This window comes from Salvelinus namaycush, chromosome 36, assembly GCF_016432855.1.
Source record: "Salvelinus namaycush isolate Seneca chromosome 36, SaNama_1.0, whole genome shotgun sequence".
Lineage (NCBI taxonomy): Eukaryota > Metazoa > Chordata > Actinopteri > Salmoniformes > Salmonidae > Salvelinus > Salvelinus namaycush.
The window spans coordinates 24,974,784-24,988,236 of record NC_052342.1 but is presented as its reverse complement, the minus strand read 5'-3'; positions in this window follow the sequence as shown (position 1 = coordinate 24,988,236).

The window sequence follows — 13,453 nt, the reverse complement described above, 5'->3', positions numbered from 1 at the left end:
GTGAAGGGGAGACTACCAGAAAGAGAGACAGAGAGTGTATATATGTTATCCTAAACAGGGCTTTTTTGCCAATTAAGGAATTTGTGCAAGAAGGACAACCTTCTTGACTACCACTGTCCCCCAATCCTGCACTAGCCAACCATTACCACATGGCGGCGCCAGAGAGCAATATCATGAACTGACATAACTGTGATGTCAGTTAATGATGTCTATGGCAGAAAAACTCTCTCTGTGACAGCCAGACAGTAATGGGTTAGGGGCGGGTTAAACTAACACTCTGACATGTGATCATTCTAGTCTTAGTTTACACTCTCTCTCTCTCTCTCTCTCTCTCTCTCTCTGTCTCTCTCTCTCTCTGTCTCTCTCTCTGTCTCTCTCTCTGTCTCTCTGTCTCTCTCTCTCTCTCTGTCTCTCTCTCTCTCTGTCTCTCTCTCTCTCTGTCTCTCTCTCTCTCTGTCTCTCTCTCTCTCTCTGTCTCTCTCTCTCTCTCTGTCTCTCTCTCTCTCTCTCTCTCTCTCTCTCTCTCTCTCTCTCTCTCTCTCTCATTGCCCATCTCTCTCATTGTCTGTCTCTCTCTCTCTCTCTCCTTCACTAACTCTCTCTCTCTCTCTCCTTCACTAACTCTCTCTCGCTGTCTCTCTCTTTCTCTACAAGTTCTAGGATACACTTTTAGTCTGTTTTAGATAAGAAGTCACGGTAAAGGTGTTTGTTAGACTCTGGCATCTACAGTGACATAATTTAACTCTCTCATTCTTTCCCCGTCTGAACTCATGTTTAACAGTTAGACACATACACCTTAGCCAAATACATTTAATCTCAGTTTTTCACAATTCCTGACATTTAATCCTAGTAAAAATACCCTGTCTTAGGTCAGTTAGGATCACCACTTTATTTTAAGAATGTGAAATGTCAGAATAATAGTAAAGAGAATTATTTATTTCAGCTTTTATTTCTTTCATCACATTCCCAGTGGGTCAGAAGTTTACATGCACTCAATTCGTATTTGGCAGCATTGCCTTTAAATTGTTAAACTTGGGTCAAATGTTTTGGGTAGCCTTCCACAAGCTTCCCACAATAAGTTGGGTGAATTTTGGCCCATTTCTCCTGACAGAGCTGGTGTAACTGAGTCAGGTTTGTAGGCCTCCTTGCTCGCACACACTTTTTCAGTTTTTCTGCTCACAAATTTTCTATGGGATTGAGGTCAGGGCTTTGTGATGGCCACTCCAATACATTGACTTTGTTGTCCTTAAGCCATTTTGCCACATCTTTGGAAGTATGCTTGGGGTCCTTGTCCATTTGGAAGACCCATTTGCGACCAAGCTTTAACTTCCTGACTGATGTCTTGAGATGTTGCTTCAATATATCCATATCATTTTCCTCCCTCATGATGCCATCTATTTTGTGAAGTGCATCAGTCCCTCCTCCAGCAAAGTAACCCCACAACATGATGCTGCCACCCCCGTGCTTCACGGTTGGGATGGTGTTTTCCAGCTTGCAAGCCTCACCCTTTTTCCTCCAAACATAATGATGGTCATTATGGCCAAACAGTTCTATTTTTGTTTCATCAAACCAGAGGACATTTCTCCAAAAAGTACGATCTTTGTCCCCATGTGCAGTTGCAAACCGTAGTCTGGCTTTTTTATGGCGGTTTTGGAGCAGTGGCTTCTTCCTTGCTGAGCGGCCTTTCAGGTTATGTCGATATAGGACTCGTTTTACTGTGGATATAGATACTTTTGTACCTGTTTCCTCCAGCATCTTCACAAGGTCCTTTGCTGTTGTTCTGGGATTTATTTGCACTTTTCACACCAAAGTACATTCATCTCTAGGAGACAGAACTTCCTGAGCGGTATGACGGCTGCGTGGTCCCATGGTGTTTATACTGGCGTACTATTGTTTGTACAGATGAACATTTTACTTTCAGGCGTTGATTTTCCCATGATGTCAAGCAAAGAGGCACTGAGTTTGAAGGTAGGCCTCGAAATACACCCACAGGTACATCTCCAATTGAGTCAAATTATGTCAATTAGCCTATCAGAAGCTTCTAAAGCCATGACATCCTTTTCTGGAATTTTCCAAGCTGTTTAAAGGCACAGTCAACTTAGTGTATGTAAACGTCTGACCCACTGGAATTGTGATACAGTGAATTATAAGTGAAATAATCTGTCTGTAAACAAATGTTTGAAAAGTTACTTGTGTCATGCACAAAACTACTGCCAAAACTATAGTTTGTTAACAAGAAATTTGTGGAGTTGTTGAAAAACTAGTTTTAATGACTCCAACCTAAGTGTGTGTAAACTTCCGACTTCAACTGTACCTCTTACCTAACACTCAGATAGAGTTAGACAGTTACCTCTTGCCTAACACTCAGATAGAGTTAGACAGTTACCTCTTACCTAACACTCAGATAGAGTTAGACAGTTACCTCTTACCTAATACACAGAGGAGGGATGGGGAAAGGGAGAGGAGAGGAGGGATGGGGAAAGGGAGAGGAGAGGAGGGATGGGGAAAGGGAGAGGAGAGGAGGGATGGGGAAAGGGAGAGGAGAGGAGAGGAGGGATGGGGAAAGGGAGAGGAGAGGAGGGATGGAGGGAAAGGGAGAGGAGAAGAGGGATGGAGGGAAAGGGAGAGGAGAGGAGAGGAGGGAAAGGGAGAGGAGGGATGGAGGGAAAGGGAGAGGAGAGGAGGGATGGGGAAAGGGAGAGGAGAGGAGGGATGGAGGGAAAGGGAGAGGAGAAGAGGGATGGAGGGAAAGGGAGAGGAGAGGAGAGGAGAGGAGGGATGGGGAAAGGGAGAGGAGAGGAGAGGAGGGATGGAGGGAAAGGGAGAGGAAGGATAAAGGGAAAGGGAGAGGAGAGGAGGGATGGAGGGAAAATGAGAGGAGAGGAGAAGAGGGATGGGGAAAGGGAGAGGAGAGGAGGGATGACGGAAAGGGAGAGGAGAAGAGGGATGGAGGGAAAGGGAGAGGAGAGGAGGGATGAGGGAAAGGGAGAGGAGAAGAGGGATGGAGGGAAAGGGAGAGGAGGGGAGAGGAGGGACGAAGGGAAAGGGAAAGGGAGAGAAGAGGACAAGTGAGTTTCATTTTGGAAATCTGCTACCAAGTATTCCCATGCATACTAGAGAGATATAATATACACTGAGTATACAAAACGTTAGGAACACCTGCTCATTCCATGACATAGACTGACCAGGTAAATCCATGTGAAAGCTATGATCCCTTATTGATGTCACTTGTTAAGTCCACTTCAATCAGTGTAGATGAAGGGGAGAAGACAGGTTAAAGAAGGATGTTTAAGCCTTGAGACAAGTGAGACAAGGATTGTGTATGTGTGCCGTTCAGAGGGTGACTGGGCAAGACAAAAGATTGAAGTGCCTTTGAACGGGTTATGGTAGCAGGAGCCAGGAGCACCGTTTTGTGTCAAGAACTCCACTCAGTTTTCAAGAATGGTCCACCACCCAAAGGACATCCAGTCAACTTGACACAACTATGGGAAGCATTGGAGACAACATGGGCCAGTATCCCTGTGGAATACTTACGACACCTTGAAGAGTCCATGCCCTGACGAAATGAGACTGTTCTGAGAGCAAAACAGGGGGTTGCAACTCAATATTAGGAATATGTCCCTAATGTAGAGTATACTCAGTGTATGTGATCATATACAATGTAAGCCAGGTTTGAAGTGATGATGTTTTAGTCAAATATATCTGTGTGGGCTTCTTGCGGTCAACTTGCAGTCAGTCCAAAAATGTTTTGTAATTATGCAGCCAGTCCAAAAATGTTTTGTAATTATGCAGCCAGTCTAAAAATGTTTTGTAATTATGCAGTCAGTCCAAAAATGTTTTGTAATTATCCAGCCAGTCCAAAAATGTTTTGTAATTATGCAGTCAGTCCAAAAATGTTTTGTAATTATGCACCCAGTCTAAAAATGTTTTGTAATTATGCAGTCAGTCCAAAAATGTTTTGTAATTATGCAGCCAGTCTAAAAATGTTTTGTAATTAAGCAGTCAGTCCAAAAATGTTTTGTAATTATGCAGCCAGTCTAAAAATGTTTTGTAATTAAGCAGCCAGTCTAAAAATGTTTTGTAATTATGCAGCCAGTCTAAAAATGTTTTGTAATTATGCAGTCAGTCCAAAAATGTTTTGTAATTATGCAGTCAGTCTAAAAATGTTTTGTAATTAAGCAGTCAGTCCAAAAATGTTTTGTAATTACGCAGCCAGTCTAAAAATGTTTTGTAATTATGCAGCCAGTCTAAAAATGTTTTGTAATTATGCAGCCAGTCTACAAATGTTTTGTAATTATGCAGCCAGTCTAAAAATAATTTGTAATTATGCAGCCAGTCCAAAAATGTTTTGTAATTATGCAGCCAGTCTACAAATGTTTTGTAATTATGCAGCCAGTCTAAAAATGATTTGTAATTATGCAGCCAGTCCAAAAATGTTTTGTAATTATGCAGCCAGTCTACAAATTATTTGTAATTATGCAGTCAGTCCAAAAATGTTTTGTAATTATGCAGCCAGTCTACAAATGATTTGTAATTATGCAGCCAGTTGTCACACCCTGGCCTCTGTTATATTGATTTTCTTTATTCGTTTAGTTAGGTCAGGGTGTGACATGGGATGTTTGTGTGTTTTTCTAGTTTAGGGTGTGTGTATTGTTTAGGGGGTTGTGTATGGGGTTGTGTTCAGTAGAGAGGTCTAGGAAAGTCTATGGTTGCCAGGTTTGGTTCTCAATCAGAGACAGCTGTTTATTGTTGTCTCTGATTGGGAGCCATATTTAAGGCAGCCATAGGCTTTAGGTGATTGTGGGAAATTGTCTATGTTGCATGTGTGCACTTAGTTCGGTTTAGCTTCACGATCGTTTGTTTTGTTCGTTTATAAGTGTTTGTTTTTTCCTTCATTAAAAGAAGATGTATTTTTTCCACGCTGCGCCTTGGTCCACTCATTCGTCTCATAACGATCGTGACACCAGTCTACATGTCACACCCTGGCCTTAGTTATCTTTGTTTTCATTATTATTTTAGTTAGGTCAGGGTGTGACATGGTGAAGTATGTGTTTTTGTAGTGTCTAGGGTGTTGTATGGTTTAGGGGGTTAAGTAGAGTAGATGGTTTAGTGTTCAGTGTAGGTGTCTAGGAAAGTCTATGGTTGCCTGAATTGGTTCTCAATTAGAGACAGCTGGTTATTGTTGTCTCTGATTGGGAGCCATATTTAAGGCAGCCATAGGCTTTAGCTGGTTGTGGGTAATTGTCTATGTGTAGTGTTTGTGTCAGCAATATTTATATGTATAGCTTCACGGTCGTCAGTTTGTTGTTTTGTTTCGTTCGTTGCTCTTCTCAAATAAAAGAAGAATGTATTTCTCACACGCTGCGTTTTGGTCCTCTCTTCAAAGTCAAGAGGATCGTGACAGAATTACCCACCAGAATCGGATCAAGCAGCGTGTGAAACAACAACAGGACCCACCTACACAGGACTATTGGAATTGGGAGGAAATTCTGGACCGTGAAGTACCAGGAGAATATAACCGCCCCAAAGCTGAGCTGGAGGCAGCGAAAGCAGAGAGGCGGAGATATGAGGAGGCAGCACGGAAACAAGGCTGGAAGCCCGTAAGTCAAACCCAAAAATTTATTGGGGGGGGGGCTCTCGGGTAGTTTAGTTGGGTCAGTCGGGAGACGTGAGCCAACTCCTCCTGTTTACCGTAAGGAGCCGGTGAGGGCGGATTTGGAGAAGAGTGACGCAGAGACAGTAAAGGAGTTAATGGAGAAATTGGAGGAGAGAGTTATGAGGGATGTATTGGTTTGGTGCATGAGGCACGGCATCCGTCCGAATGAACGTGTTGGTGATTTAATGTCACCGGGAACAGTTCTCCATACTCGTCCTGAGGAGCGTGCTAGCCGTCTGGTTAAGACAGTGCCTACAGCACGCACAAAGCCTCCTGTGCGTCTCCAGAGTCCTGTGCGTACTGTTACTGCTCCTCGCACTAGCCCTGTGGTGCGTGTTCCCAGCCCAGTACCACCAGTGCTGACACCACGCACTAAGCCTACTGTGCGTCTCCAGAGCCCTGTACGCACTGATCTTTCTCCCCGCACTCGTCATGAGGTGCGTGCCCTCAGCCCGGTACCACCAGTTCCGGTACCACGCACCAGTCCTATAGTGCGCCTTGAGAACTCAGTGTGCCCTGTTCCTGCTCCCCGCACTAGCCTTGAGGTGCGTGTCTCCAGTCCGGTACCACCAGTTCCGGCACCACGCACCAAGCCTCCTGTGCGTCTCCAGAGCCCTGTACGCACTGTTCCTTCTCCCCGTACTCGCCCTGATGTGCGTGCCCTTAGCCCGGTACCACCAGTTCCGGTACCACGCACCAGGCCTATAGTACGCTTTGAGAGTCCAGTGTGCCCTGTTGTTGTTCCCCGCACTAGCCTGAAGGTGCGTGTCTTTAGCCCGGTACCTCCAGTTCCGGCACCACGCACCAGGCCTACAGTGCGTCTCAGCCGGTCAGAGTCTGCCGTCTGCCCAGCGGAGCCTGAACTGCCCGTCTGCCCAACGGCGCCTGAACTGCCCGTCTGCCAAGCGGCGCCTGAACTGCCCGTCTGCCAAGCGGCGCCTGAACTGCCCGTCTGCCAAGCGGCGCCTGAACTGCCCGTCTGCCAAGCGGCGCCTGAACTGCCCGTCTGCCAAGCGGCGCCTGAACTGCCCGTCTGCCAAGCGGCGCCTGAACTGCCCGTCTGCCAAGCGGCGCCTGAACTGCCCGTCTGCCCAACGGCGCCTGAACTGCCCGTCTGTATTGAGCCTTCAAAGCCGCCCGTCTGCCATGAGCCTGCAAAGCCGCCCGTCTGCCATGAGCCTACAGAGCCGTCCGCCAGACAGGAGCCGCTAGAGCCTTCCGCTAGACAGGAGCCGCTAGAGCCTTCCGCTAGACAGGAGCAGCCAGAGCCTTCCGCCAGACCGGATCAGCCAGAGCCTTCCGCCAGACCGGATCAGCCAGAGCCTTCCGCCAGACCGGATCAGCCAGAGCCTTCCGCCAGACCGGATCAGCCAGAGCCTTCCGCCAGACCGGATCAGCCAGAGCCTTCCGCCAGACCGGATCAGCCAGAGCCTTCCGCCAGACCGGATCAGCCAGAGCCTTCCGCCAGACCGGATCAGCCAGATCCGTCAGCCAGCCATGACCAGCCAGATCCGTCAGCCAGCCATGACCAGCCAGAGCCGTCAGCGAGCCATGACCAGCCAGAGCCGTCAGCGAGCCATGACCAGCCAGAGCCGTCAGCGAGCCATGACCAGCCAGAGCCGTCAGCGAGCCATGACCAGCCAGAGCCGTCAGCGAGCCATGACCAGCCAGAGCCGTCAGCGAGCCATGACCAGCCAGAGCCGTCAGCGAGCCATGACCAGCCAGAGCCGTCAGCGAGCCGTCAGCGAGCCATGACCAGCCAGAGCCGTCAGCGAGCCATGACCCGCCAGAGCCGTCAGCGAGCCATGACCCGCCAGAGCCGTCAGCGAGCCATGACCCGCCAGAGCCGTCAGCGAGCCATGACCCGCCAGAGCCGTCAGCGAGCCATGACCCGCCAGAGCCGTCAGCGAGCCAGGATCCGCCAGAGCCGTCATCCAGCCAGGATCCGCCAGAGCCGTCATCCAGCCAGGATCCGCCAGAGCCAGCCAGCCAGGATCCGCCAGAGCCAGCCAGCCAGGATCCGCCAGAGCCAGCCAGCCAGGATCCGCCAGAGCCAGCCAGCCAGGATCCGCCAGAGCCAGCCAGCCAGGATCCGCCAGCCAGCCAGGATCCGCCAGCCAGCCAGGATCCGCCAGCCAGCCAGGATCCGCCAGCCAGCCAGGATCCGCCAGCCCTCAGTCCGGAGCTGCCGTCCCTCATCCTGGAGCTGCCGTCCCTCATCCTGGTGCTGCCCCTTATCCTGGTGCTGCCCCTTATCCTGGTGCTGCCCCTTATCCTGGTGCTGCCCCTTATCCTGGTGCTGCCCCTTATCCTGGTGCTGCCCCTTATCCTGGTGCTGCCCCTTATCCTGGTGCTGCCCCTTAGTCCGGTGCTGCCCCTTAGTCCGGTGCTGCCCCTTAGTCCGGTGCTGCCCCTTAGTCCGGTGCTGCCCCTTAGTCCGGTGCTGCCCCTTAGTCCGGTGCTGCCCCTTAGTCCGGTGCTGCCCCTTAGTCCGGTGCTGCCCCTTAATCCAGTGGGGTTAAGTTGGAGGGTGGTCATTTGGAGAAGGCTACGAAAGCGGGTAGTGACTATGGTGGGGTGGGGACCACGACCAGTGCCAGAGCCGCCACCGTGGACAGACGCCCACCCAGACCCTCCCCTAGACTTTATGCTGGTGCGCCCGGAGTTCGCACCTTAAGGGGGGGGCTATGTCACACCCTGGCCTTAGTTATCTTTGTTTTCATTATTATTTTAGTTAGGTCAGGGTGTGACATGGGTGTGACATATGTGTTTTTGTAGTGTCTAGGGTGTTGTATGGTTTAGGGGGTTAAGTAGAGTAGATGGTTTAGTGTTCAGTGTAGGTGTCTAGGAAAGTCTATGGTTGCCTGAATTGGTTCTCAATTAGAGACAGCTGGTTATTGTTGTCTCTGATTGGGAGCCATATTTAAGGCAGCCATAGGCTTTAGCTGGTTGTGGGTAATTGTCTATGTGTAGTGTTTGTGTCAGCACTATTTATATGTATAGCTTCACGGTCGTCAGTTTGTTGTTTTGTTTCGTTCGTTGCTCTTCTCAAATAAAAGAAGAATGTATTTCTCACACGCTGCGTTTTGGTCCTCTCTTCAAAGTCAAGACGATCGTGACACTACAAATGATTTGTAATTATGCAGCCAGTCACCAAATTATTTGTAATTATGCAGCCAGTCCAAAAATGATTTGTAATTATGCAGCCAGTCTACAAATGATTTGTAATTATGCAGCCAGTCTACAAATTATTTGTAATTATCCAGCCAGTCACCAAATTATTTGTAATTATCCAGCCAGTCTACAAATGTTTTGTAATTATGCAGCCAGTCTACAAATGTTTTGTAATTATGCAGCCAGTCTACAAATGATTTGTAATTATGCAGCCAGTCTACAAATGTTTTGTAATTATCCAGCCAGTCACCAAATGATTTGTAATTATGCAGCCAGTCTACAAATGTTTTGTAATTATCCAGCCAGTCACCAAATTATTTGGAATTATTGTGGGTTTGATTCCTCTTGGGATAAGAGTGTCTGGTAAACGTATAAGAGTAAAACGGGATGTATCTCTAGGTGTTTCTGATAACTGGTTCCTATAATAACTGACTCCCATAATAACAGGTTCCCATAATAATTGGTTCCCATAATAACAGGTTCCCATAATAACAGGTTCCCATAATAATTGGTTCCCATAATAATTGGTTCCCATAATAACAGGTTCCCATAATAACTGGTTCCCATAATAACAGGTTCCCATAATAACTGGTTCTCATAATAACTGGTTCCCATAATAACTGGTTCCCATAATAACAGGTTCCCATAATAACTGGTTCCCATAATAATTGGTTCCCATAATAACTGCTAAATCATTATCATTTCATCACCCTGTGTTCCCTTCTTCCAGGGAACGAGTGAAGGTTGCACAGACACACACAGACATGCATGTTCACACACGTGTGTATAGGAAAGACTGATGGATAACAGCACGTCTCACCCTGCCTTTATAACTAATTACACACACACACACACACACACACACACACACACACACACACACACACACACACACACACACACACACACACACACACACACACACACACACACACACACACACACACACACACACACACACACAGACACACACAATTCTAATCAAACCTAGTACCCACTAGGATCGACAGCTTAATCCAGCCCTAGTCAGCTACCCTCACCCCTAACCGTAACCCCTTTACCCTCACCCCTAACCCTCACTCCCTCACCCACTATCTTCTCCCCTCCACACCCCTCTCTCCATCTATGGCAACCAACCATCCATCCAGAGAAAGAGAGGTTTCCAACCAGTCAGACTGCAATTCACAATAGACACAATAGAGCCTATTCTTTACCCATTAGCCCCGTGGCCTTACCACTCCAACCAAGCCTACCTCACTTCCTGTTAGAACCCTGTCCGACCCGTACGGAACAGAAAACAGAACCCATGACCAGACAGATTCTCTCCCTATCCCCTCCCCTCCCTCCCCACCAGGCTGCTCACACCCCGCACCAGGCTGCTCACACCCCGCATGGCCCCGAGGTAAGTCAGATCCATTGTCCGTGACAGGGGGGGAAGAATTAGGCTGTCGCACCGCCTGCCCAACTGGCTGAAGTGATGGGGGTTGCACGAGGGGGCGGGAAGAGGAGGGATGTTTAATCTAATGGGGGGGGGGGGGGGGGGGGGGGGGGTTTGATAACCTAATTCAACAGACACATTTGACTTGCGAAGACACAAACACCCATCGTCACCCCAAAATTCTCCCTGAATCATGCAGCTAGGCAAAACACAGTGTGCAGACAGTAGGGCAACTAATATTGGACACATAGAGACACACTCTCTCTCACGCGCACGGACAAACACACTGGCTCAGCGAATTCACTCCTTTCTTATGTATGGGTGATATGTTGATGTGATTGAGTGTGTTTGAGAGAGAGAGAGAGAGAGCGAGAGAGAGCGAGAGAGAGAGAGAGAGAGAGAGAGAGAGAGAGAGAGAGAGAGAGAACTTATACACGCTTCCTATTAATGTTAGGTCCTTCCTATCTGTTCTGAGAATCAGAGCTCTTCACCCAAACACCCCCATACTCTCTAACATGTTCTGCCTTCCTAACCCACAACCCTGTGATTTATCACACAGGAGATCATTTATTTTGAAGTGATTCACTTTATAAATAATACATCTCTTGTTAACAAACTATAGTTTTGGCACGTCGGTTAGGACATCTACTTTGTGCATGACACAAGTCATTTTTCCAACAATTATTTACAGACAGATTATTTCACTTATAATTCACTGTATCACAATTCCAGTGGGTCAGAAGTTTACATACACTAAGTTGACTGTGCCTTTAAAACATCTTGGAAAATTCCAGAAAATGATGTCATGGCTTTAGAAGCTTCGGTTAGGCTAATTGACATCATTTGAGTCAATTGGCGGTGTACCTGTGGATGTATTTAAAGGCAAACCTTCAAACTCAGTGCCTCTTTGCTTGACGTTATGGAAGGATCAGAATAAATCTGCCAAGACCTCAGAAAAAAAAATGGAGACCTCCACAAGTCTGGTTCATCCTTGGGAGCAATTTCCAAACGCCTGAAGGTACCACGTTCATCTGTACAAACAATAGTACGCAAGAATTAACACCATGGGACCACGCAGCCGTCAAACCACTCAGGAAGGAGACGCATTCTGTCTCCTAGAGATGAACGCACTTTGGTGCAAAAAGTGCAAATCAATCCCAGAACAACAGCAAAGGACCTTGTGAAGATGCTGGAGGAAACAGGTACAAAAGTATCTTTATCCACAGTAAAACAAGTCCTATATCGACATAACCTGAAAGGTCGCTCAGCAAGGAAGAAGCCACTGCTCCAAAGCCGCCATAAAAAAGCCAGACTACGGTTTGCAACTGCACATGGGGACAAAGATCGTACTTTCTGGAGAAATGTCCTCTGGTCTGATGAAACAAAAATAGAACTGTTTGGCCATAATGACCATTGTTATGTTTGGAGGAAAAAGGGGGAGGCTTGCAAGCCGAAGAACACCATCCCAACCGTGAAGCATGGGGGTGGCAGCATCATGTTGTGGGGGTGCTTTGCTGCAGGAGGGTCTGGTGCACTTCACAAAATAGATGGCATCATGATGGCATCATTGAGGAAAATTATATGGATATATTAAAGCAACATCTCAAGACATCAGTCAGGAAGTTAAAGCTTGGTCACAAATGGGTCTTCCAAATGGACAATGACCCCAAGCATACTTCCAAAGTTGTTGCAAAGTGGCTTAAGGACAATAAAGTCAATGTATTGGAGTGGCCATCACAAAGCCCTGACCTCAATCCTATTGAAAATTTGTGGGCAGAACTGAAAAAGCGTGTGCCAGCAAGGAGGCCTACAAACCTGACTCAGTTACACCATCTCTGTCAGGAGGAATGGGCCAAAATTCACCCAACTTATTGTGGGAAGCTTGTGGAAGGCTACCCGAAACGTTTGACCCAAGTTAAACAATTTAAAGGCAATGTTACCAAATTCTAATTGAGTGTATGTAAACTTCTGACCCACTGGGAATGTGATGAAAGAAATAAAAGCTGAAAGAAATAATTCTCTCTACTATTATTCTGACATTTCACATATTTAAAAATAAAGTGGTGATCCTAACTGACCTAAGACAGGGAATTTTTACTAGGATTAAATGTCAGGAATTGTGAAAAACTGAGATTAAATGTATTTGGCTAAGGTGTATGTAAACTTCCGACTTCAACTGTATAATGTATAGCAGATATGTCCGAGTACACTCTCAGAAAAAAGGATTCCAAAAGAGTTCTCCAGCTGTCCCCATAGGATAACCCTTTTTGGTTCCAGGTAGAACCCTTTTTGGTTCCAGGTAGAACCCTTTTTGGTTCCAGGTCGAACCCTTTTCGGTTCCAGGTAGAACTCTTTTCGGTTCCATGTAGAAACCTCTGTGGAAAGGTTTTGTTTTGCCAAGTAAGACATTAAGGAGCTATTTCCCGTTATATCTGTTGTTTCATCTGTTCTCATGGTCTCCCTTGGCAACAACATGATCCATCCTAATCTTGAATGACAGGGCAAAATGTATATTACTGCCTAAACAGACATACCAGTAATGTCATTATTTTTCTGGAGATGGCCATTCACAATGGTAATGCTATGTGGTTTTAGAAAGGTCTGGAAGGCAACTTTCTGGAAAAAGTACTTCTACGTTGTTGAGGTGTACTCACTTTCAATAACACAAGCTGAAGTACACAGCTCAAATATGATGAAAATATGAAAAATCATACAGTATCTGATTTCTTTCCTACGCAACAGAAGTGAAGCAATAGGGCTTGAAATGTTTCCTAAATATAATAACAATCAAATCTTTAACATCTTATAAGATTTCACCTTTTTATAACTGTAAAATAAAAATGATCAAACATAGTGAAAGTACAATTTTGGCACCATTTCATATAATTCACGACAGACATTTTTCTGCCATATGTCCTCTGAGCGGCGCCGAGACACCATTCATATGTCCTCTGAGCGGCGCCGAGACACCATTCATATGTCCTCTGTGCGGCGCCGAGACACCATTCATATGTCCTCTGAGCGGCGCCGAGACACCATTCATATGTCCTCTGAGCAGCGCCGAGACACCATTCATATGTCCTCTGAGCAGCGCCGAGACACCATTCATATGTCCTCTGAGCGGTGCTGAGACACCATTCAAATGTCCTCTGAGCGGCGCCGAGACACCATTCATATGTCCTCTG